General features: G+C 39.2%; 1 protein-coding gene across 2 annotated transcripts in view; it reads left to right on the forward strand.

Moving 5' to 3' along the window:
• The window catches only part of LOC309626115 (protein SIX6OS1), a 233849-nt gene that overhangs the window by 55324 nt on the left and 152578 nt on the right, over positions 1-25947 (forward strand). Inside the window, exon 1 of one of the 2 annotated variants that reach the window (XM_082386556.1) lies at positions 19654-19754. The exons of the other annotated variant lie outside the window; for it this stretch is intronic. The gene's annotated coding sequence lies outside the window, so the exon portion shown is untranslated. Of the gene's footprint in view, positions 1-19653; positions 19755-25947 lie in introns of those variants that run through there. 2 annotated transcript variants of the gene reach the window in all.

Consider the following 25947-nt stretch of genomic DNA (forward strand, 5'->3'; position numbering starts at 1 on the left):
GCCCTGTCCTCCACTGCATGCAGAGTGCAGTCCCTGCAGGCTCCCACTGTGAGCATGCAACTTGGTGTGTAGCCTTAAAGTCTGTCTGGATACCAGTCTGATACCTGTAAAACTCAGGCATTGATATGACCTGTGATGACGAGGTCCAGATAGGTGATAGGTTGGATTTTGGACTAAGATGGTGACATGGGCGACTCCTGAATTCCCCTCCTCCCACTGATATACTGAAAATAGAGCTACACATGGAGCAACCCTCTGAGAGAAATCCAGAAACTAGTTGAGTGACTACTACACGTCAGTGACTGAGAAAATATCCACGTTGAAATGGGTAAGACAGGCTGAGACATACTCTCATTATAAACCTCACCCCAGCACAATGCCATACAATAAGGAGGGAACCCCCAATTCCTAGCTTCTCCCTGAGGAGCAAATGGTTTGGACCACACATCTAGTAACCCTAACTTTTATGGCTGCCAGCTGAGGGATGGGCGTCCAAATTGCCTAGCTCTGATAGCCATTGAGGCTTATATTCACAAGTCCCACAGGACTATAGCAAAGAAGCAGGTTTGAAATGGGAATAGGAGCACCTCTACCCTGCCCATCCCCCACCCCAGCCTGTGGCTATATAACTGGGTTTAGTGTGGAGGAAGCAGGCAAAAGTGCCCATCTCCCAGTTTCTCCCCAAAAAGGATTTGTGTACTTTACAAGTTGCTGCCTGAGGGTCTGTTTTCTAATTGGCCTGCATCTAGATACAGACTGTGATCCTCCCCTTTGGGGCACTGGTGGGTCTTGGCACATTCTCAACTACTGGGAGCCACTAAGAACAAAGATAGCAGATTAAACAATCACAACAGTTTGAGAGGCAATCAAGAGCTTGGCCTGGGCTGATTGATGATGTTTGTTTCCTATACAAGACAAGTCTGTCAAGACTAGAGGAAGTGGCTGTTTTATCTAATGTGCAGAAACCAATGTAGAGAGTCAAAGAAAATGAAGAAACAAGAGAATGTATTCCAAACAAAAGAACAGGATAAATCTCCAAAAATCAGTCTTAATGAAATGAAGATAAGTGATTTACCCAAGAGAGATTTTAAAATGACAGTCATAATGATACTTACCAAGGTCAGGAGAGCAATGCATGAATAAAATGAGAATTTCAACGAAGAGCTAGAAAATATATATACTACCAAACAAATCATGTAGCTGAAGAATACAATAGCTGAATTTTAAAATTCAACAGAGAGATTCAACAGCAGACCAGATCAAGCAGAAGAAAGAATTAGTGTACTCAAAGGCAGGGCAGTAAAATTCACTCAATCAGAGAAGAAAAAAGAGAAAGAAAGAAAAGAAAGAAACAAAGAGTAAAGAGTAAGGCTAGGGATTATGGGACAATACCATGTGGATCAATATATGCATTATAGGGGTTTCAGAAGAGAAGAAGAGAAAGGGGCAGAAAACTTATTTAAAGAAATAATGGCTGAAAACTTTCCTAACTTGGGGAAGGAAACAGACATACAGATTCAGGAATCCCAGAGAGTTCCAAATAAGAGGAACCCAAAGAGACCTGCACTGAGACCCATTACAATTAAATTGTCAAAAATTAAAGACAAAGAGAAAATCTTAAATACAGTGAGAGTAAAGCAACTTGTTGCATACAAAGGAACCCCCATAAGACTATCAGTGGATTTTTCAGCAGAAACCTTGCTGAAAGTTTTCTGAAGGTCAGAAGGGAGTGGGATGGTATATTCAAAGTACTGAAAGAAAAACAACTGCCAACCAAGAATATTCTGTCTGACTAAGATGTCCTTCAGAATTGAAGGAGAGATAAAGAGTTTCCCAGACAAACAAAAGCTGAAGGAATTCATAAGCATTAGACTAGACTTTCAAGGAATGTTAAAGGGAGTTCTTCAAGGTGAAATGAAAGGACACTAATTAGTAACAGAAAAACATATAAAAGTATAAAACTCATTGGCAAAGGTAAGTGTAAATTCAGAACATGCTAATATTTTAAGGGTGGTGAGTAAATTACTTAGAACTCTAGAATAAGTGTTAAAAGACAAAAGTATTTAAAATAACTAAAATTTGTAAATGGATACACAATATAAAAAGATGTAAACTATGACATCAAAAACATTAAGTATGGGAGGGAGGAGTGTAAAAATGTAGAGTTTTGTATGTGCTCAGAGTTAGCTAATCATTATCAGATTAAAATAGACTGTGGTAACTATAAGATGTTTTATATAAGCCACATGGTAACCACAAAGCAATAACCTACAGTAGATACACAAAAGATAAAGTGAAAGGAATCCAAGAATACCATTACAGAAAATTATCAAATCACAAAAGGAAGAAAGTGAGAGAGCAAGAAAGGAACAAAGAAGCTATAAAACAGCCAGAAAACGAATAACAAAATGGCAATAGTAAGTCCATACTTATCAATCATTACTCTCAGTGTAAATAGACTGAATTCTCCAATCAAAAGACACAGAATGGGACTTCCCTCATGGCGCAGTGGTTAAGAATCTGCCTGCTAATGCAGGGGACACAGGTTTGATCCCTGGGCCAGGAAGATCCCACATGCCGCAGAACAACTAAGCCTGTGCGCCACAACTACTGAGTCTGCGCTCTAGAGCCTGCGAGCCACAGCTACTGAGCCCACATGCCACAACTAGTGAAGCCTGCGTGCCTATAGCCCATGCTCCACAACAGAAGAAGCCACTGCAATGAGAGGCCCACGCACCACAACGAAGACCCAATGCAGCCAAAAGAGAAAAAAAAAGACACAGAATGGCTGAATGGATAAAACAAAAACAAAAACAAAACAAGACCTGACTATATGCTACCTACAAGAGACTCACTTCAGCTTTAAGAACACACATAGTTTGAAAATGAAGGTATAAAAAGATATGCCATGAGAAGGGAGACCAAAAGAAAGCTGGGGTAGCTATAATTATATCAGACAAAATAGACTGTAAGCCAAAAACTGGAACAAAAGAAAAGGTCATTATTTATTTATAAAAGTGTCAATTCACCAAGAGGATATAACAGTTGTCAATATTTTTGTACTCAGTATTGGAGCATGTAAATATATAAAGCAAATATTAACAGATCGGAAGGGAGAAATAGGCAGCAATACAATAATGGAAGGAGACCTCTACACCCCAATTTCTACATTGGATAGATCATCCAGAAAAATCAATAAGGAATTGGACTTAAACTATACGTTAGATCAGATGAACCTAGCAGACACATACAGAACCTGCCATCCAACAGCTGCAGAATGTACATTCTTCTCAAGCGCACATGGAACATTCTCCAGGATAGATCATATGTTAGACCAGAACACAAGTCCTAATAAATTTAAGAACCAGAACACAAGTCCTAATAAATTTAAGAAGAGTGAAACCTTATCAAGTGTTTTTTTCTGAACACTATAGTATGAAACTAGAAATCAATTACAAGAGGAAAACCGGAAAAATTACAAATATGTGGAGATTAAATGTGCTTCTGAACAACCAATAGGTCAAAGAAGAAACCAAAAGGGAAATAAAAAAATATCTTGAGACAAAGGAAAATGGAAACACAACATACCAAAATTTATGGAACGCAGAAAAAGCAGTTCCAAATGGGAAGTTTATAGTGATAAGTGTCTACATTAAGAAAAAAGAAAGATCTCATATAAACTACCTAAGGTTACGACTCAGGGAACTAGGTAAAGAACAAACTAAGCCCAAGTTTAGTAGAAGGAAGGAAAGGCCAAAAATCAGTGAAAATGAAGGAAATAAAGACTAAAAAACAGTAGAAAAATCAATGAAACTAAAAGCTGCTTTTTGAAAGATAAACAAAATTAAGAAAACTTTAGCTAGACTAACCTAGAAAAAAAGAGAGAAGGCTCAATAAATAAAACCAGATATGAGGGCTTCCCTGGTGGCACAGTGGTTAAGAATCTGCCTGCTAATGCAGGGGACATGTGTTTGAGCCCTGGTCTGGGAAGATCCCACATGCTGTGGAGCAACTAAGCCCATGCACCTCAGCTACCGAGTCTGCGCTCTAGAGCCCACAAGCCACAAGTACTGAGCCCGCGTGCCTAGAGCCCATACTTTGCAGTAAGAGAAGCCACCACAATGAGAAGCCTGTGCACTGCAATGAAGAGTAGCCCCTGCTCACCACAACTAGAGGAAGCCCGTGCACAGCATTGAAGACCCAATGCAGCCAAAAATAAATAAAATTAAATAAATAAAAACTTTAAAAAATCTTAAAAAATAAAAACCAGATATGAAAGAGGAGATGTTACAACTGATAGCGCCGAAATACTGAGAATCATAAGGAATTACTATGAATGATTATATGCCAACAAATTAGATAACCTAGAAGATATAAATAAATTCATAGAAGCATACAGCCTACCAAGACTGAATCATGAAGAAATAGAAAATCTGAACAGACCAACTATTAGTACGGAGATTTAAGCAGTAATCAGAAACCTCCCAACAAATAAAAATCAAGAACCAGATGGCTTTACCAGTGAATTTTACCAAACAGTTAAAGAATTAATACCAATCCTCAAACTTTTCCAAAGAATTGAAGAGGAGGGAGCACTTCCAAACTCATTTTACAAGGTCAGCATTACCCTGATACCAAATCCAGACAAGGACACTACAAGAAAAAAAATTACAGGCTAATATCCCTGATGAACATAGATGCAAAATCCTCAATAAAATATTAGCAAACCGAATTCAACAACATATTAAAAGGATCATATACTATGATCAAGTGGGATTTATTCTTGGGATGCAAAGGTAATTCAACATACACAAATCAGTAAATGTGATACACCACATTAACAATATGAAGGATAAAAATCATATGATCATCTCAATAGATGCAGAAAATCCATTTGACAAAACTCAAAATTCTTTCATGATAAAAACTCTCAACAAAGTGGATATAGAAGGAATGTACCTTCAACATAATAAGGGCCATATACGAAGCCCACAGCTAACATCATACTCAGTGGTGAAAAGCTGAAAGCATTTCCTTTATGATCAGGCACAAGAGAAGAATGCTCACTCTTGCCACTTTTATTCAACAGAGTACTGGTAGTCCTAGACATAGCAATCAGACAAGAAAAAGAAATAAAAGACCAAATTAGAAAGAAAGATGTCAAATTGTCTCTGCAGTTAACATGATAGTATATATAGAAAACCCTAAAGATTCCACCAAAAAAACTGTTAGAACTAATAATCAAATTCAGTGAAGTTACAGGATACAAAATCAATATACAAAAGACAGTTGCACTTCTATAAGAATGAACTATCTGAAAAAGAGACTATCAAGAACACTAAAAACTTAGGAATGTATTTAACCAAGAGGATGAAAGATCTGTACACTGAAAACTGTAAGACATTGGTGAAAGAGATTGAAGAAGACACAAATGGATAGATATCCTGTGTTCATCGTTGGAAGAATTAATGTTGAAATGCCCATACTATCCAAAGTGACCTACAGATTCAATGCAATCCCTATCAAAATTCAAATGGCATTTTTCACAGAAATAGAAAAACAAACAATCCTAAAATTCATGTGGAACTACAGGAGACCCTGAATAGCCAAATTAATCTTGAGAAAGAAAAAGCTGGAAGCATCACACTACCTATATTATAGATTTCAAACTGTATTACAAAGCTATAGTAATCAAAATAGTATGGTACTGGCACAAAAACAGAAACCTAGATCAATGGAACAGAATAGAGAGCCCAGAAATAAACCCATGCATATAGGGTTAATTAATTTACACCAAAGGACTCAAGACTATACAAAAAAGGAAAGGACAGTCTTTTGTTTATAAAAGTCTTTATTGAATTTGTAACAATATTGCTTCTATCTCATGTTTTGGTTTTTTGGCTGAAAGGCATGTGGGATCCTAGCTCCTTGACCAGAGATTGAACCCACACCCCCTGCACTGGAAGGTGAAGTCTTAACCACTGGACAGCCAGGGAAGTACCAGGACAGTCTCTTCAATAAATGGTGTTGGAAAAACTAGACAGCCACAGACACAAGAATGAAACTGGACCCCTATCTTACACCACACACGCAAATAAACTCAAAATGAATTAAAGACTTAAACATAAGACCCGAAACCTTAAAATTCCTAGAAGAAAACATAGGCAGTAAGCTCCTTGACATCAGTCTTGGTAATGATATTTTGGATTTGACACCAAAAGAAAAGGCAAAAATAAAAAATAAACCACTGGGACTACATCAAACTAAAAAGCTTCTGCACAGCAAAGGAAGCATCAACATAATGAAAAGCAGCCTCTGAATGGGAGAAAGTATTTATAAATCATATATCTGTTAAAGTGTTAATATCCAAAATATATAAAGAACTCATACAACTCAATAGCATAAAACAAACAATCTGATTTAAAAATGGGCACAGGAATTGAATAGACATTTTTCCAAAGAAGTCATACAAATGGCCTTCAGGTACATGAAAATGTGCTCAATTATCACTAGTCATCAGGGAAATGCAAATCAAAACCACAATGAGATATCACCTTACACCTGGTACAATGTCTGTTGTCAAAGAGACAAGAAATAACAAATGCTGACAAGGATGTGGAGAAAAAGGATACTTTGTACACCACTGGTGGGAATTTAAACTGGTATAGCCACTGTGGAAAACAGTATGGAGGTTCTTCAAGAAGTTAAAAAGAGAGCGCATGATCCCACAATCCCACTTTTGAGTATATATCCAAAGAAAATGCAATCGCAGTCTTGAAGAGATATATGCACTTGCATGTTCGTTACAGTATTATTCACAAAACCAAGGTATGGAAACAACCTAAGTGGCTGTCAGTGGATGTATAGATAAAGAAAATGTTATCTATATATACAATGGAATATCATTCAGCATTAAAAAGAAGCGAATCATGCCATTTGTGATGACTTAATGGACCTTGAGGGTATTATGCTAAGTGAAATAAGCCAGATAGAGAAAGGCAAATGCTATGTGGTATCACTTATATGTGGATCCTAAAAAAAAAAGTCACAGTCATAGAAACAGATAGTAGAATGGTAGTTTCCAGTGGCCAGGGTTTGGGGGAAATAGGGAGAACCTGGTAAAAGGGTACAAACTTTCATTTATTAGATGAATAAGATCTGAGGCTTTCATGTATAACATGATGATGATAGTTGATAATACTCTATTGTATAATTGAAATTTGCTAAGAGAGTAGAACTTAAGTGTTTTCCCCATAAAAAAAGAAAACAGGTAAATATGTGAGGTAATGGATGTGTTAATTAACTCAATCTTTTCACTATATATATATATATATATATATATATATATATATATATATATATATATATATAATCACGGTGTACATTAAAATATAATACAGTTTTCTTCTTCAATTATACCTTACTAGAGTTGAAAAAAAGAAAAGGTGAAGAATAAAGGAATACTGCCATTTGAACTATTTGCTATGTTAAAAAAAATCCAGATGTAATTTTATAAGAGACATGTCTAAAACATAAAGACACACAAAACAAAAGGATGGAAAAAGACACTTTAGGCAAAAGCCACAAGAAAATTTTTGTGGCTATATTACTATCAGATAAAATGGACTTTAAGAAAAAACTATTTTTAGGGATGGGGATGATGATAGTATAATGAACATATAATGATTTTTATGCATGTATGCACTGAATGAAATAGCCTCAAAATATGTGAAGCAAGTCTACAGAAAGAAATGGATACACAAATCCAGTCATTATTGTGGGAGATTTCAAGCAATTGCTCTTAACCGTTGCTAGATCAAACAGACAAAAAGCAGCAAAGATATAGAAAAACTGGACAGTGCAATTAATACACTTAATCAGCTGCACTAATATAGTTTTTAATCCAACAACTAGAGAATTCATATTTTTATCAATCACATTTGTAATATTTTTAAAAATTGTTCATGCACTAGGCCATTTAGAAAGCCTCAATAAATTTCAAACACTATCACATGCACCTTAATCTCTTGAGAGAATGCACTTAAGTTAGAAGTTAATTACAAAAACAAAAAATTTCAGTCCCTACATATTTCAAAATCTATAAAACACTTTGCTTAATAATTCGCAGTTTTTTTTAAGTAGAAATTTAAAAACTACTTAGAAGTGAATAATTCTTACTACATACAAGAACCCATGGTATGCAAGAAAAATTTTCCTTCTAGGAAACTTAGCAAAGTCTGAAAATTAATGAAACAAATGTCTATTTTAAGATATTGGTAAAAAAACAACCGAATATATCCAACACAAATAGAAGGAAAATACAATAAAAATAAAATAGACAACAAAGATTCAATATAGATCAATAAAGCCAAAATTGATTTCTTTTTTTTTAAAGGTTTATTTATTATTTATTTATTTTTGGCTGTGTCGGGTCTTAGTTGCGGCACATGGGATCTTCATTGAGACATGAGGGATCTTTTGTTGCGGCATGCGGGTTTTCTCTTCTCTAGTTGTGGTGTGCAGGCTTCAGGGAGTGTGGGCTCTGTAGTTGCGGCGTGCGGGTTCCAGAGCACGTGTGCTCTGTAGTTTGCGGCATACAGGCTCTCTAGATGAGATGTGTGAGCTCAGTAGTTGTGGCATGTGGACTTAGTTGCTCCGTGGCATGTGGGATCTTAGTTCCCTGACCAGGGGTCGAACCCACGTCCCCTGCATTGTAAGGTGGATTCTTTACCACTGGACCACCAGGGAAGTCCACAAAATTGATTTTTCAAAACAACTAACAATATAAACAAGGCACTGACAAAATTTATCTAAAACAGAAGGAAGAAGACACAATTCTGTGAATGAAAAAGGGAACATAACTAAGAGAGAGATTAAAAAATAAGAGAGCACTGCCAACAATTTTGCAAATTTAGGTAAGAAGGACAAAACTCTAGGGGAAAAATTTACTAGAAGAAATAAAAGCCTTGAACAGTGTTATACTATTATAGTAGTTGAAAAAATAGTTAAGATCTTCCAACAGAGAAAACATTGATAGTTTTATAAGAAAGTTCTGAAATTTTTGAAGAACAGAAAAAATATGCAGATTATTTGGGATGATAGAAAAAGAGAAAATACTACCCAATTTGTTTTTCAAGGCCATATAGCCTTCAAAATAAAACCGAACACATTATGAGAAAGAAAAATTGCAGGCCCATTTCTCTAATGAATATAAATGCAATAATCCTAAGTAAAATATTAGCAAATTGAAAAAACTGTATAAAAAAGATAATGCACCATAATCAAGTTGGATTTATCCCATATATGCAAGGATGGTTTAATAAAAGTGGGAACATTCACCATGCTTATGCCTTAAAAGAAAAAAATCTATATGATCATCTCAAAGTTGCAGGAAAAGCATTTACCATTAAACACAAATACTTAGTAAACAGGAAAGGAAGGGAGCCTCTTTATCCTGATAAAAATATTTATTAAATACCTAGTCCTAATGCAAACATCATCCTAAATAGGGAAACGTTAGAAGTAGTTCCTTTAAAAATCAGAAATGAGATATCATTTCTCATCATTAGCTGAGACTCCGGATGTGTGAGTGAAGATTCCACTTTGGACATTCCAGCCCCAGCAGACATCAGACAGAGAAGAGATAGCTGTCTCTGTTGTTGCCCATTCAAGTACTGACCCATAGTCTCCTGAGAAGGAGAAAACGTTTATTGTTTTAAGCTACTAAGTTATGAGGTAGTTATGTAGCAATCAATATTGGAGTTACCAGGAGTCTAACTTTATACGCTGTTCTCTTCAGCTCCATGATATACGTGATGTGTGTGGTACGTATATGAGGGAGAGATGCCTGAGGCCTTTTATCTGAACTCTTGCTGTAGAAAAGTTTTCATTTGGTTGGCAATTTGTATAATATGATATGGATTGTGTGGCACCTAGATGCCAAGGTGACCCCCAGTGATTCCTGCCTCCTGGTGTTCGTGCCTTTGTGTAACCCCCTTCAGTGTTGGCAGGACTTGTGACTTGCTTCTATATATATCATGGAATGTCACCTGCTTTTAACATATATATGTTGGGAGATAGATATAGATATCGACATAGATATAGATGTATATGATGGAATGTCGCTCCTATGATTATGTTACATTATATGACTCCATCTTAGCAGACTGGAGCCAGAGACTCTCCTTGTTGGATGAATAAACAGCCATATTGAGAAAGTACATGTGTCAAAGAACTATTGGTAGCCTCCAGGACCTGAGGGAGGCCTCCAGTTAACTGCCAGCAAAAAGCCAGGGCTCTGAGTCATACATAATCACAAGGAAATGAGGTCAGCCAACAACCCAAAGATCTTGAAAGTGGATTCTTGCCCAGTCGAGCCTCTAGATGAGAATGCAGCCTAGCCAATGCCTTGATTGCAGCCTCATGAGAATTTGAGCAGAGAATTCAGTCAAGCTAAGCCTGGATTTCTGATCCATGGAAAATGTGAGGTAATAAATGTATCATGTTTTAAGGCACTAACTTCGTGGTAGTTTGTCACATAGCAATAGAACACAACAGGAAAGTTTGTGTTGGAGTGAGTATTGATGGAGTAACCCTATGTATCCAGCAAAGAAGACCATTGCTAGACAAGTAAGAGATTATAATAAATTCCACACATTACTTCATTCACAGGATGTAGCTAGTGGTCATCAGTATGCCTCCTGATTTTGATTTGGAATTGAAGAAAATAAATGATTCATTGCAGCAGGTTTGCAATTTAGGAATCGAGTTGTGGTGAGAGATAGTATAATTTTTTAAAATTAATTAATTAATTAATTTTTGGCTGTGTTGGGTCTTCATTGCTGCGCACAGGCTTTCTCTAGTTGCGGCAAGCAGGGACTACTCTTCGTTGCGGTGTGCGGGCTTCTCATTGCGGTGGCTTCTCTTGTTGCGGAGCATGGGCTCTAGGCGTGCAGGCTTCAGTAGTTGCGGTACGCGGGCTCAGTAGTTGTGGCTCACGGGCTCAGTAGTTGTGGCTCGCTGGTTCTAGAGCATAGGCTCAGTAGTTGTGGCGCACAGGCTTAGTTGCTCCACGGCATGTGGGATCTTCCCGGACGAGGGATCGAACCCATGTTCCCTGCATGGGCAGGCGGATTCTTAACCACTGTGCCACCAGGGAAGTCCTGAGATGGTATAATGTTAATGTAAGGTTTTGCTTGTTTATTTGTTTGGTATTTTTGGTGCTTGGTATGTGTGGTTGAGTAAGGCTCTGCCATGGACTGTTCCTAGAATTTCTGATAGCTTACTTCTTTCTGATTTTCCCCATCTTCATGTTCCCCAGACCAAGAAGGCTTTTAATATTCCAGCTTACAACATATTGGGTGCAGAATTTCATACATTCCTGGTATCCATATGAAAGCCAGTGACATCAAATGTTTTGTGATATTTTGGAAGACTGAGAGGGGTAGTAACCTTTTAATGAAGGTTTGGAGAGATTCAAAGTGGGGAGTCATAATGGGCAGTGCCCTGTGTAATATCATCTTGATGGGTCTTCCCCACTCTTCCTCTCAGTCTCTTCTTGTCTGCTTTGGGAGCACTTAAGTATCTCCTCTCCTCCTCTCATGCAGGGCAGCTCTACCCTTTTTCAGGTCCCCTCAACGTCTTAGCTTCTATCTGAATTGACTAATCAAGAGATTTCTTCCAAATAAATATTTTGTATGTGACAGGTTCTGCCACTTGCCTACCCAATATCTATTCATCCATCTTTCTTACCAACAGAACCCAGATAAAGTGTTAATTTTCCCAGGCTTTTCCTAGAGCCGGTGAGAGGTATGTTGCCTTTATGGTGCTTTAGGGAGAACTGTGCTTTCCTGATATAAAGGGACAGACTCAGCTGGCAGGATCCTTTTGCCCTTTCCCCTTCTCCCTGCCTCAGCAGATGCACTGATTCACAGAACTGCAGCCATCTTGTAATCTTGGGGGTGATGGCAGAGCAGGAAAATAGCAGGACTACCTTGAGACTTCACTGAGCTGCTTTACTTGCCCTGGATATCAACCTCGGGACCTATTGTCATGGGAGAGAGAAGAATCTCATTTGAATTACGTCACTTTTTATTGGGTTTCTGTTATGTCATCCTAGTCAATACAGTGCTCTTCCTGAAAACAGTTCTGGTGAATAGTTTGTTTCCTTTCCTACTTGTAGTTTTGTCTTTTCTGAAGGGCTTATTTTGAACAAATCAAGTAAAATTGGACCTGTTTGCTCCCTCCTTAAGGGCTCCCTCCGCATGGTGATTTATCTCAAAGAAACACAAATCTGACTTCAAGAAGCAGTGCTGGTATTCACTGGAGCCTCCTGAGCACAGGGGGAATTGCCATTTATAGCTCATAGCAAAACTTCCTCAAATTCTTTTTGTGCAGCTTTCTCTCTAAAGTCACTAACTAAGCTACATCCCCCCATCTCTCTTTGCTAACTCTTCCTCAAAATTCTGTCCACCTCTCTTTCATCCTGTTCCTCTGCCTTTGAGCCACTGCTGTGGTAAATCAATCTGCCACCCTGTTTTTTCCTTAATTTTGCAGCTTTACCTATTAGCCCTGGCAACACATCAAGGAATCATGTGCAGTCACAGACTTATCCTCAGAAAGCAGCTAAGGGAGAGAGATGTGAACAGGGACACTTGGATAATTTTCCTCATGTATTAGTCGGGGTTCTCCAGAGAAACAAAATCAATGGGATTTATTTATGCATTTATTTTATTTATTATAAGAAATTGGCTCATGCAATTATGAAGGCTGAGAAGTCCCAAGATCTACAGTCGGCAAGCTGGAGAGCCAAGATGGCTGATGGTGTAGTTCCCGTCTGAGTCCGTGGGGCTGAGACCCAGGGGAGCTGGAGGGGTTGTTCCAATCTGAAAGCTGGTGGCTTGAGACCCAAGAAGAGCCAATGTTTCAGTTCAAGTCTGAAGGCAGAAAAAATCTGATGTTCCATCTCTCAGGCAGCCAGGCAGTAGGAATTCCACCTTACTGGAGAGAGGGTCAGCCTTTTTGTTTTGTTATTTGGGCCTTCAACTGATTGTGTGAGGCCCACCCACATTAAGGAGAGGAATCTGCTTTATCCAGAATACCAATTCAAATGCCAGTCTCATCCAGGAATACCCTTACAGACACACTCAAAACAATGTTTGACCAAATGTCTGGGCAACCTATGGCCTGGTCAAGTTGACACATAAAGTTAACCATCATGCCCCATTACACTTGTATCTCTCATACAACTCTCCAACAGCATGGGCCAACTCTCTGGGCTCATTTCTCCTCACTTCCCTTCCCTCCTTCCTTGCTCCTTTTACACCAGGCTGTTGGTTCCATGTCCTGCAGTAGTCTCTTTCCTCCATACCCGTCTCCCTGTCGAACCTCAGTTCATCCTTTAAGAATTAGCTCATGCATCATTTCCTGTGTACAGTGTTCCTTGATTTCCCCCAGAAAGACATAATTGCTCCTTTTCTGCATGCCCAGCACTTTGTGTGACTCTCAGCCATGTACTTATCCCAAATGACTTGTGTTCTGTTCATATCTGTTTCTGACATGTCTGCATCCTGGAAGTGCTCCCCAGAGAATTGAGGGTGTGGTTAAAGTGGTGGGAAAGGTTTGGTGATGTCATATTTGCATAGATATGGTAGCAATAATTATAATTTGGCATGCGAGTAACTATATTCACTCTGTTAAAAAACAGATTTGTTGGAAGTGCTATTTTTTTTAAATTTTTTAATTTAATTTAATTTTTTTACACAGCAGGTTCTTATTAGTCATCAATTTTATACACATCAGTGTATACATGTCAATCCCAATCGCCCAATTCATCACACCACCATCCCCACCCCCCTGCGGCTTTCCCCCCTTGGTGTCCATACGTTTGTTCTCTACATTTGTGTCTCAACTTCTGCCCTGCAAACCAGTTCATCTGTACCATTTTTCTAGGTTCCACATACATGCGTTAATATACAATATTTGTTTTTCTCTTTCTGACTTACTTCACTCTGTATGACAGTCTCTAGATCCATCCACGTCTCAACAAATGACCCAATTTCGTTTCTTTTTATGGCTGAGTAATATTCCATTGTATATATGTACCACATCTTCTTTATCCATTCGTCTGTCGATGGGCATTTAGGTTGCTTCCATGACCTGGCTATTGTAAATAGTGCTGCAATGAACATTGGGGTGCATGTGTCTTTTTGAATTATGGTTTTCTTTGGGTATATGCCCAGTAGTGGGATTGCTGGATCATTTGGTAATTCTATTTTTAGTTTTTTAAGGAACCTCCATACTGTTCTCCATAGTGACTGTATCAATTTACATTCCCACCAACAGTGCAAGAGGGTTCCCTTTCCTCCACACCCCCTCCAGCATTTGTTTGTAGATTTTCTGATGATGCCCATTCTAACTGGTGTGAGGTGATACCTCATTGTAGTTTTGATTTGCATTTCTCTAATAATTAGTGATTTTGAGCAGCTTTTCATGTGCTTCTTGGCAATCTGTATGTCTTCTTTGGAGAAATGTCTATTTCGGTCTTCTGCCCAATTTTGGATTGGGTTGTTTGTTTCTTTAATATTGAGCTGCATGAGCTGTTTATATATTTTGGAGATTAATCCTTTGTCCGTTGATTCGTTTGCAAATATTTTCTCCCATTCTGAGGGTTGTCTTTTCGTCTTGTTTATAGCTTCCTTTGCTGTGCAAAAGCTTTTAAGTTTCATTAGGTCCCATTTGTTTATTTCTGTTTTTATTTCCATTACTCTAGGAAGTGGATCAAAAAAGATCTTGCTGTGATTTATGTCAAAGAGTGTTCTTCCTATGTTTTCCTCTAAGAGTTTTATAGTGTCCGGTCTTACATTTAGGTCTCGAATCCATTTTGAGTTTATTTTTGTGTATGGTGTTAGGGAGTGTTCTAATTTCATTCTTTTACATGTAGCTGTCCAGTTTTCCCAGCACCACTTATTGAAGAGACTGTCTTTTCTCCATTGTATATCCTTGCCTCCTTTGTCATAGATTAGTCGACCATAGGTGCGTGGGTTTATCTCTGGGCTTTCTATCTTTTTTTTTTTTTTTTTTTAATTTTTATTAATTAATTAATTTATTTATTTATGGCTGTGTCGGGTCTTCGTTTCTGTGCGAGGGCTTTCTCTAGTTGTGGCAAGCGGGGGCCACTCTTCATCGCGGTGCGCGGGCCTCTCACTATCGTGGCCTCTCTTGTTGCGGAGCACGGGCTCCAGACGCGCAGGCTCAGTAATTGTGGCTCACGGGCCCAGTTGCTCCGCGGCATGTGGGATCCTCCCAGACCAGGGCTCGAACCCGTGTCCCCTGCATTGGCAGGCAGATTCTCAACCACTGCGCCACCAGGGAAGCCCTGGGCTTTCTATCTTGTTCCATTGATCTATATTTCTGTTTTTGTGCTGGTACTATATTGTCTTGATTACTGTAGCTTTGTAGTATAGTCTGAAGTCAGAGAGTCTGATTCCTCCTGCTCCATTTTTTTCCCTCAAGACTGCTTTGGCTATTCAGGGTCTTTTGTGTCTCCATACAAATTTTGAGATTTTTTGTTCTAGTTCTGTAAAAAATGCCATTGGTAATTTGATAAGGATTGCATTGAATCTGTAGATTGCTTTGGGTAGTATAGTCATTTTCACAATATTGATTCTTCGAATCCAAGAACATGGTATATCTCTCCATCTTTTGGTATCATCTTTAATTTCTTTCATCAGTATCTTCTTGTTTTCTGCATACAGGTCTTTTGTCTCCCTAGGTAGGTTTATTCCTAGGTATTTTATTCTTTTTGTTGCAATGGTAAATGGGAGTGTTTCCATAATTTCTCTTTCATATTTTTCATCATTAGTGTATAGGAATGCAAGAGATTTCTATGCATTAATTTTGTGTCCTGCAACCTTACCAAATTCATTGATTAGCTCTAGTAGTTTTCTGGTGGCATTTTTAGGATTCTCAATGTATAGTATCATGTCATCTGCAAACAGTGACAGTTTTACTTCTTCTTTTCCAATCTGTATTCCTTTTATTTCTTTTTCTTCTCTGATTGCCGTGACTAGGACTTCCAAAACTATGTTGAATAATAGTGGTGAGAGTGGACATCCTTGTCTTGTTCCTGATCTTAGAGGAAATGGTTTCAGTTTTTCACCATTGAGAATGATGTTTGCTGTGGGTTTGTCATATGTGGCCTTTATTATGTTGACGTAGGTTCCCTCTATGCCCACTTCCTGGAGAGTTTTTATCATAAATGGTGTTGAATTTTGTCAAAAGCTTTTTCTGCATCTATTGAGATGATCATATGGTTTTTATTCTTCAATTTGTTAATATGGTGTATCCCATTGACTGATTTGCATATATTGAAGAATCCTTGCATCCCTGGGATAAATCCCACTTGGTCATGGTGTATGATCCTTTCAATGTGTTGTTGGATTCTGTTTGCTAGTATTTTGTTGAGGATTTTTGCATCTATATTCATCAGTGATATTGGTCTGTAATTTTCTTTTTTTCTAGTATCTTTGTCTGGTTTTGGTATCAGGGTGATGGTGGCTTCATAGAATGAGTTTGGGAGTGTTCCTTCCTCTGCAATTTTTTGGAAGAGTTTGGGAAGGATGGGTGTTAGCTCTTCTCTAAATGTTTGATAGAATTCATCTGTGAAGCCATCTGGTCCTGGACTTTTGTTTGTTGGAAGATTTTTAATCACAGTTTCAATTTCATTACTTGTGATTGGTCTGTTCATATTTTCTGTTTCTTCCTGGTTCAGTCTTGGAAGGTTATACCTTTCTAAGAATTTGTCCATTTCTTCCAGGTTGTCCATTTTATTGGCATAGAGTTGCTTGTAGTAGTCTCTTAGGATGCTTTGTATTTCTGCAGTGTCTGTTGTAACTTCTTTTTCATTTCAAATTTTATTGATTTGAATCCTCTCCCTCTTTTTCTTGATGAGTCTGGCTAATGGTTTATCAATTTTGTTAATCTTCTCAAAGAACCAGCTTTTAGTTTTATTGATCTTTGCTATTGTTTTCTTTGTTTCTATTTCATTTATTTCTGCTCTGATCTTTTTGATTTCTTTCCTTGTGGTAACTTTGGGTTTTGTTCTTCTTTCTCTAGTTCCTTTAGGTGTAAGGTTAGATTGTTTACTTGAGATTTTTCTTGTTTCTTGAGGTAGGCTTGTATAGCTATAAACTTTCCTCTTAGAACTGCTTTTGCTGCATTCCATAGGTTTTGGATCATCGTGTTTTTGTTGTCATTTGTCTCTAGGTATTTTTTGATTTCTTCTTTGATTTCTTCAGTGATCTCTTGCTTATTTAGTAATGTATTGTTTAGCCTCCATGTGTTTGTGTTTTTTACATTTTTCCCCCTGTAATTCATTTCTAATCTCATAGCATTGTGGTCAGAAAAGATGCTTGATATGATTTCAGTTTTCTTAAATTTACTGAGGCTTGATTTGTGACCCAAGATGTGATCTATCCTGGAGAATGTTCCGTGCGCACTTGAGAAGAAAGTGTAATCTGCTGTTTTTGGATGGAATGTCCTATAAATATCAATTAAATCTATCTGGTCTATTGTGTCATTTAAAGCTTCTGTTTCCTTATTTATATTCATTTTAGATGATCTGTCCATTGGTGTAAGTGAGGTGTTAAAGTCCCCCACTATTATTGTGTTATTGTCGATTTTCTCTTTAATAGCTGTTAGCATTTGCCTTATGTATTGAGGTGCTCCTATGTTGGGTGCATATATATTTATAATTATTATATCTTCTTCTTGGATTGATCCCTTGAACATTATGTAGTGTCCTTCCTTGTCTCTTGTAACATTCTTTATTTTAAAGTCAATTTTATCTGATATGAGTATTGCTACTCCAGCTTTCTTTTGATTTCCTTTTGCATGGAATATCTTTTTCCATCCCCTCACTTTCAGTCTGTATGTGTCCTTAGGTCTGAAGTGGGTCTCTTGTAGACAACATATATATGGGTCTTGTTTTTGTATCCATTCAGCGAGCTTGTGTCTTTTGGTTGGAGCATTTAATCCATTCACATTTAAGGTAATTATCGATATGTATGTTCCTATGACCATTTTCTTAATTGTTTTGGGTTTGTTTTTGTAGGTCCTTTTCTTCTCTTGTGTTTCCCACTTAGAGAAGTTCCTTTAGCATTTGTTATAGAGCTGGTTTGGTGGTGCTGAATTTTCTTAGCTTTTGCTTGTCTATAAAGCTTTTGATTTCTCCATCAAATCTGAATGAGATCCTTGCTGGGTAGAGTAATCTTGGTTGTAGGTTCTTCCCTTTCATCACTTTAAGTATATCATGCCACTCCCTTCTGGCTTGTAGAGTTTCTGCTGAGAAATCAGCTGTTAACCTTATGGGAGTTCCCTTGTATGTTATTTGTCGTTTTTCCCTTGCTGCTTTCAATAATTTGTCTTTGTCTTTAATTTTTGCCAATTTGATTACTATGTGTCTCGGCGTGTTTCTCCTTGGATTTATCCTGTATGGGACTCTCTGCACTTCCTGGACTTGGGTGGCTATTTCCTTTCCCATGTTAGGGAAGTTTTCGAGTATAATCTCTTCAAATATTTTCTCCGGTCCTTTCTCTCTCTCTTCTCCTTCTGGGACCACTATAATGCGAATGTTGTTGCGTTTAATGTTGTCCCAGAGGTCTCTTAGGCTGTCTTCATTTCTTTTCATTCTTTTTTCTTTATTCTGTTCCGCAGCAGTGAATTCCACCATTCTGTCTTCCAGGTCACTTATCCATTCTTCTGCCTCAGTTATTCTGCTATTGATTCCTTCTAGTGTAGTTTTCATTTCAGTTATTGTATTGTTCATCTCTGTTTGTTTGTTCTTTAATTCTTCTAGGTCTTTGTTAAACATTTCTTGCATATTCTTTTTTTTTTTAATTAATTTTATTTTTGGCTGCATTGGGTCCTTGTTGCTGTGCACGGGCTTTTTCCAGTTGCGGTGCACGGGCCTCTCACTGGGGTGGCTTCTCCCTGGGGTGGCTTCTCCTGTTGCGGAGCATGGGCTCCAGGCCCACAGGGGGCTTCAGTAGTTGTGGTGCACGGGCCCAGCTGCTCCGCGGCATGTGGGATCCTCCCGGACCAAGGATTGAACCCGTGTCCCCCGCATTGGCAGGCAGACTCCCAACCACTGTGCCACCAGGGAAGCCCCTCTTGCATCTTCTTGATCTTTGCCTCCATTCTTTTTCTGAGGTCCTGGATCATCTTCACTATCATTATTCTGAATTCTTTTTCTGGAAGGTTGCCTATCTACACTACATTTAGTTGTTTTTCTGGGGTTTTATCTTGTTCCTTCATCTGGTACATAGCCCTCTGCCTTTTCATCTTGTCTATCTTTCTGTGAATGTGGTTTTTGTTCCACAGGCTGCAGGATTGTAGTTCTTGCTTCTGCTGTCTGCCCTCTGGTGGATGAGGCTATCTAAGAGGCTTGTGTAAGTTTCCTGATGGGAGGGACTGGTGGTGGGTAGAGCTGACTGTTGCTCTGGTGGCCAGAGCTCAGTAAAACTTTAATCTGCTTGAGTGCTGATGGGTGGGGCTGGGTTCCCTCCCTGTTGGTTGTTTGGCCGGAGGCAACCCAACACTGGAGCCTAGCTGTGCTCTTTGGTGGGGCTAATGACAGACTCTGGGAGGGCTCACACCAAGGAGTACTTCCCAGAACTTCTGCTGCCAGTGTCCTTGTCCCCACGGTGAGCCACAGCCACCGACCGCCTCTGCAGGAGACCCTCCAACACTAGCAGGTAGGTCTGGTTCAGTCTCCCCTGGGGTCACTGCTCCTTCCCCTGGGTCCCGATGCACACACTACTTTGTGTGTGCCCTCCGAGAGTGGAGTCTCTGTTTCCCCCAGTCCTGTCGAAGTCCTGCAATCACATCCCACTAGCCTTCAAAGTCTGATTCTTTAGGAATTCCTCCTCCCGTTGCTGGACCCCCAGGTTGGGAAGCCTGACATGGGGCTCAGAACCTTCACTCCAGTGGGTGGACTTCTGTGGTATAAGTGTTCTCCAGTCTGTGAGTCACCCACCCAGCCATTATGGGATTTGATTTTACTGTGATTGCGCCCCTCCTACCGTCTCATTGTGGCTTTCCTTTGTCTTTGGATGTGGGGTATCTTTTCGGGTGAGTTCCAGTGTCTTCCTGTCGATGATTGTGCAGCCGCTAGCTGTGATTCTGGTGTTCTCACAAGAGGGAGTGAGAGCACGTCCTTCTACTGCTCCATCTTGGTTCCTCCCCCTTGTTGGAAGTTTTAAAATGAAATGTTGATGGTAATAATACAGAATATCTATAAAAGCCCTTATTGTGTCCTGGACAGTACTCTAAATGCTTTACGTAAATCACTTTATTTAATCATCACATCAAAACTATGATCTAAGTCTTAATAGCCCTATTTTCCAAATGAGGAAGCAGACAGAGAGGGGAAAAGTAACTTAGCACGGTCACAAAGCTAGTAGGTATGGAGCTGGAGTTTGAACCCAGGTATAAATGTGTAGTATCCACCTACTCAGTGGGGCAGGGCAGAGGTGTGTGAAGTCCCAGAAGGAACGCTGAACACTTATGTAATCTATCATGCATGGTCTTGGTTCCCCCACCCACACACCGGATAGCATTCTTGTATTCTTGCCCAACAGCAAAGGTGTTTTTTGGTTCCTTTTTCCCTCTGTTTTCACTCCTTAAAAAGTACCATTAATCATTATAATAAAAACCTTTCTGTAAAAGCAACACCAGGTACCACATGCATTCCAAGCCTGGTTTTTGTTAACAAATTTGTTTTCCACATATGACTCTCACCATGAGCATGAAGTTAATGGTGCCCTTCTTGTGACATGATGTAGTTGGCTCTGCTTTGTGATTGGTGCTGCCAACCTCTGAATTAAATAATAAAGAGCCAGTTGTATATTTTCAGGGCCATTTTACCATTTAATGAGAATTTTCAAAAAATTGTATAGAGTAATGGAATCTGTAAATGTATTTATAATTAATGCTATTTCCATTTCGCTAAAGTAAAAACACATTATATGGATTATCAAGGGAGGAATATCCTAATTTTTCTTCTCTAGAAATTTCCATTTAGCGTCTTCTTCCTCAACACCAAAAAATGTACGTTATTATAATTTCCTATTGGAAAAAATAGGGTTGGTCAATTCTAATATATTTTTATATTAAAAACTAAATCATAGGATGTTGCGCACATTACCATATAGAAATCAGTGTAGTGCCTTTTATTTAATTTTCATGCACTGTAATATTTTAAAAGTTACTGAAATGAGGTAAATATTCTTACAATTTAATTCTCTCCTCAGGAATTTTCTTGCAGGAATCTTGTAAATGTGCTAGTGTAGGGATGGACCTTTACCTTGGAGGAAAATGAATCATCAGCATCTAAGCAGCCACTGTATAAATCATGGTGTTTTCAGAGCAGAGTCACAGTTCTTTCACAATTTTTTCAGTAAGTAAATAAGATTAAAGAAAATAGCTATTTCTCAAAAGCTTGTTTTGATGAAAGAGCACATAAATTGGGCCTTTAAATGTAACAACGTAGAATTTTTCAAGATGACTCCTTAGTACTAGACCTGTCCATGTGCTGTGGTCTTTGGGGTCAAGAAGCTGAACTTATGTGAGTTTGCTTTGAGGGAGGAGAATGGCTTTAGTAGCAAGCCACCTATTATGAAACAGCTTGGGGAAGGCTTCCAAGGAAAATAGGAGAAATCTGCTATGTATTTAGAAATGCTCTTTCCCAGATATGGAAGGGACATTACTTGCAAAACTAAAATATTTTGGAAGAGAACTCGTTGGCCCGTATTCACTTAATTAGGACATTCCAGGAGTCCTTACCCTGGTTGACATACAAAATGACTTCTATTTCAGAAAAGTCTAATGGTCCAACCAGAAAAAAAGGTATCCTTTCTGCCTTTTAAATTCTGTTTGGTGACTTGATTCACCAATTCAGACTATTTTGAGGGAGAAGAATTAGAGCTATAGAATTGGAATAAAAGTTTCTGGGGCCAAATTTGTATTGACCTTGGGCAAGTCATTTACCACTTTCTATCCTGATATTCCCCCCCTCCCTACTGCATTGAAGTAAGCTGGAGTGGATCCCAGATTTGCTGGTCTGGTGGAAGAGGAGAATGTGTCCTTGGCTGGAGAAGTAGGAGATGATGTGGTAATTTTTTGTGTGTTATTTTTAGCTGTTAAAGACTTGCTTTCTTAATGCGAAAGTTAGGATGGTGACATGTATTTGTCAAGAACTTGGTCAATGAACAAGAAACAATGATAGACATGCAAATTATTGCTTCCATGTGGCTTTCTTCTCTCAAGGATCATGGAGACAAACCTGCCTCTAATTATACGTCACTTAGATATGGCACTTTTCATTAAAGGATGTCAGAGTGTTTTGCAAACATTAAGACTTGCATCCTCCCTGTGAAGTGAATATAATTGTTTTGCTGGTGCACAGAGCAGCGAACTGAGACACAGAACACTTTAGAAGCTGCCCAAAATTACCCTGCTGAACAGTGCCATCAAGAACCAAAGGGAGGGTGGGAGGGAGACACAAGAAGGAGGAGATATGGGGATATATGTATATGTGTAGCTGATTCACTTTGTTATACAGCAGAAACTAACACAACATTGTAAAGCAATTATATTCCAATAAAGATGTTAAAAAAATAAAAATAAAAAATAAAATACATGGGACTTCCCTGGTGGTGCAGTGGTTAGGAATCTGCCTGCCAGTGCAACGGATACTGGTTCGATCCCTGGCCTGGGAAGATCTCACATGCCATGGAGCAACTAAGCCCATGCACCACAGCTACTGAGCCTGCGCTCTAGAGCCTGTGAGCCATAACTACTGAGCCTGCACACCACAACTACTGAAGCCTGTGTGCTGCAACTACTGAGGCCACACGCCACAACTACTGAAGCCCGTGTGCCTAGAGCCCGTGCTCCGCAACAAGAGAAGCCACTGCAATGAGAAGCCGGTGCACCACAATGAAGAGTAGACCCCATTTGCCACAACTAGAGAAAGCCCACACGCAGCAACAAAGACCCAACGCAGCCAAAAAAAAAAAAAAAAAAAAAAACCAAAGGCACTGTTTATATAAGCTACTTGTTCTAACCTGCAACACAGTAACTATATAATTATTTGGTGGAGGTCGAGTAATTAAGAAACTTTTGAAAGAAGGCCAGTCAGCCTTGGTGCCACCAGCTGAAGTTCTCAGATACTTTGGAATGGTTGTGTTCTACACAGAAGTGGAGACAACCCTAACTAAGTGAGGGAGGGAAAGTCACCATGGGAAGGACTAGGTCTATCTTCTCTTCAGAAGTTGCAGGCTTCATTACCACCTGGTGTGTGCGTAGATCCATGGCATTAGGTGGAGTTTGTAAAAACAGGGTTTCTGAGGAATCGGAATACTCCCCAAGTGTGGGTAGCACTGGGGGTTTCAGGGTCTAAGCGGAGCAGGCTAAGGGTTGGATAAATGGTTCCTCTGCTGCCTCATCTCATTTTTCACAGAAGCACAAAAAAATCTGAATCACCCCAGAGACTGCTGAAATAATCCCTGAATGCCTTAATAGGATTATTGAACCCTATTTTTACAGGTTCTTAACGTGGGAAGTTTTGCTTTTTGAGTGTTCACTTTGTGGCTGTGTGGAGAAGTGGCTGACAGAAAAAAAAAATAGTAGTTAGGTGGAACTTATTTTTTTCCTTCCTCTTGAATCATTGCGTTACTCCTGTACCACTGCCTCCTCATTATTTTTGTAATATTTACTTGTCCCTTCTTCAGTCTATCCTGTGCACAACTGCCAGATTAGTTCAAAGCTTTCATGGTACATCACTTCTAAAAATCTTCCACAGTTCTTTTTTTTTTTTTTTTTAAAACTAGCCAAGGTATTTTTTTTTTAATTAATTTATTTTTTTTTATTTTTGGCTGTGTCGGGTCTTCGTTTCTGTGCGAGGGCTTTCTCCAGTTGCGGCAAGTGGGGGCCACTCTTCATCGCGGTGCGCGGGCCTCTCACCATCATGGCCTCTCTTGTTGCGGAGCACAGGCTCCAGACGCACAGGCTCAGTAGTTGTGGCTCACGGGCCTAGTTGCTCCACGGCATGTGGGATCCTCCCAGACCAGGGCTCGAACCCGTGTTCCCTGCATTAGCAGGCAGACTCTCAACCACTGCGCCACCAGGGAAGCCCTCCCACAGTTCTTTATCACACGTTGACATCAATAATAACAGCAACAAATATAAGCCACATCCTTAATTATGAGTAGACATTGTGCTAAGGGCTTTACATACCTTATTTTTATTTAATTTCATATATTTCAAGTATAATTTTGAAAACGTATTCAAAATTGTATCCTACCCTCCTTTTCCAGTTGTGTTTTCTCCTATTCTAACATGAACTTTCTGCTCTGGTGAGATGATGTCTCATTTCTGGGCCCACCACACCCTTCTGCCCCAGATGCCATTCTTACTACCCTTAGCTCTTTCTGTTTCCCACTCACTAAATGGACCCAATTTCTTCTGTCCATTCAGTTCATCTTCCAAGGAGCAGCTTGAATCCCCCTTCAGGGCTTCTATCAACAATTTTACATTCCTTCTTTATACTTTTCTTCACTGTAGTTACATTATATAATTAGCTCCCAATTACCTGCCAATATATTTTCTGATAGACTAGCAGGATGTACTGAGTACTTATGTGCAAGATGTTCCTTGATCCCTCCGTTTTCTCTTGGATTACCATCTCCTTCTAGACTTGACTTCTATATCAGACAAGATAGGCTAAGTTAGGCTGCAGTAATAAACAAGCCTCAAATCTTAATGGTTTATAACGACAAAGCTTTATTTGTTACCTATATTACACATCTATTGTGAGTTGGCTGGATGCTCTGATCCACGTCTCCTTATTCTGAAACTTGGGCTGATGGAGGAGCAACATCTGGAACACTGCCTAAAGCAGTGACAGGGGAAAAAAGGTGGCGAATAGTGTACCAACTCTTGAAGCCAGATTCATATCTCTTCTGCTCACTTTTCATTGTTCAAAACAAGTTACATGGCCATGCCTAACTTCATATCATGTACCAGATAGAAAGGAAACAAAAATATTTTCCAGAAACTCTGATGATTAATATAACTTCCTTTTTCTGTATAGCCTAGACCAGCAGTTTTCAAACTTTCTGACTATATTCCATTACGAAAACTACCTTTTATATCACAACTCAGTATACAATACATATATGGATATACTTAACTGAAACAAAAGTTACTAAAAGTGAAATTTACTCTGTTACTTTTTTTTTTTTTTTTTAAAGATTGATTGATTGATTGTTATGTTGGGTCTTCATTTCTGTGCTAGGGCTTTCTCTAGTTGCGGCAAGTGGGGGCCACTCTTCATCGCGGTGCGCAGGCCCCTCAGTATCGCGGCCTCTCTTGTTGCGGAGCACAGGCTCCAGACGCGCAGGCTCAGTAGTTGTGGCTCACGGGCCTAGTTGCTCCGTGGCATGTGGGATCTTCCCAGACCAGGGCTTGAACCCGTGTCCCCTGCATTAGCAGGCAGATTCGCAACCGCTGCGCCACCAGGGAAGCCCTACTCTGTTACTTTTTGTTCCATTCCATTTAACTGCAATTTTTTAAAGTGCTGGACATCACCCACTAAATTGATTTTATGATCCACTGATAAATTGTGACCCAAGATTTGAAAAACCTAGAAGATGTGGGCCCAGCACCCTCAATCCTTTCTCACTGCAGATCCCTAGTTTTTTCTCACTGAAAATGCCAATCCATACATCTGTCTGCCTTCTCTATATCTATACCCTTGCTGCTAAGTACTGCTGACGAAAAATCATACTCATGAAGACTCAGTGGAGGTTGGAGATACATTTGTAGAGGTTTGACCCCCGTAACTGCATGATTTCATCCAGCAGCTCTTTGTGTGTCCTATTCCAT

The sequence above is a fragment of the Balaenoptera borealis genome (genome assembly GCF_965194805.1).
Source record: "Balaenoptera borealis genome assembly, chromosome: 3".
Lineage (NCBI taxonomy): Eukaryota > Metazoa > Chordata > Mammalia > Artiodactyla > Balaenopteridae > Balaenoptera > Balaenoptera borealis.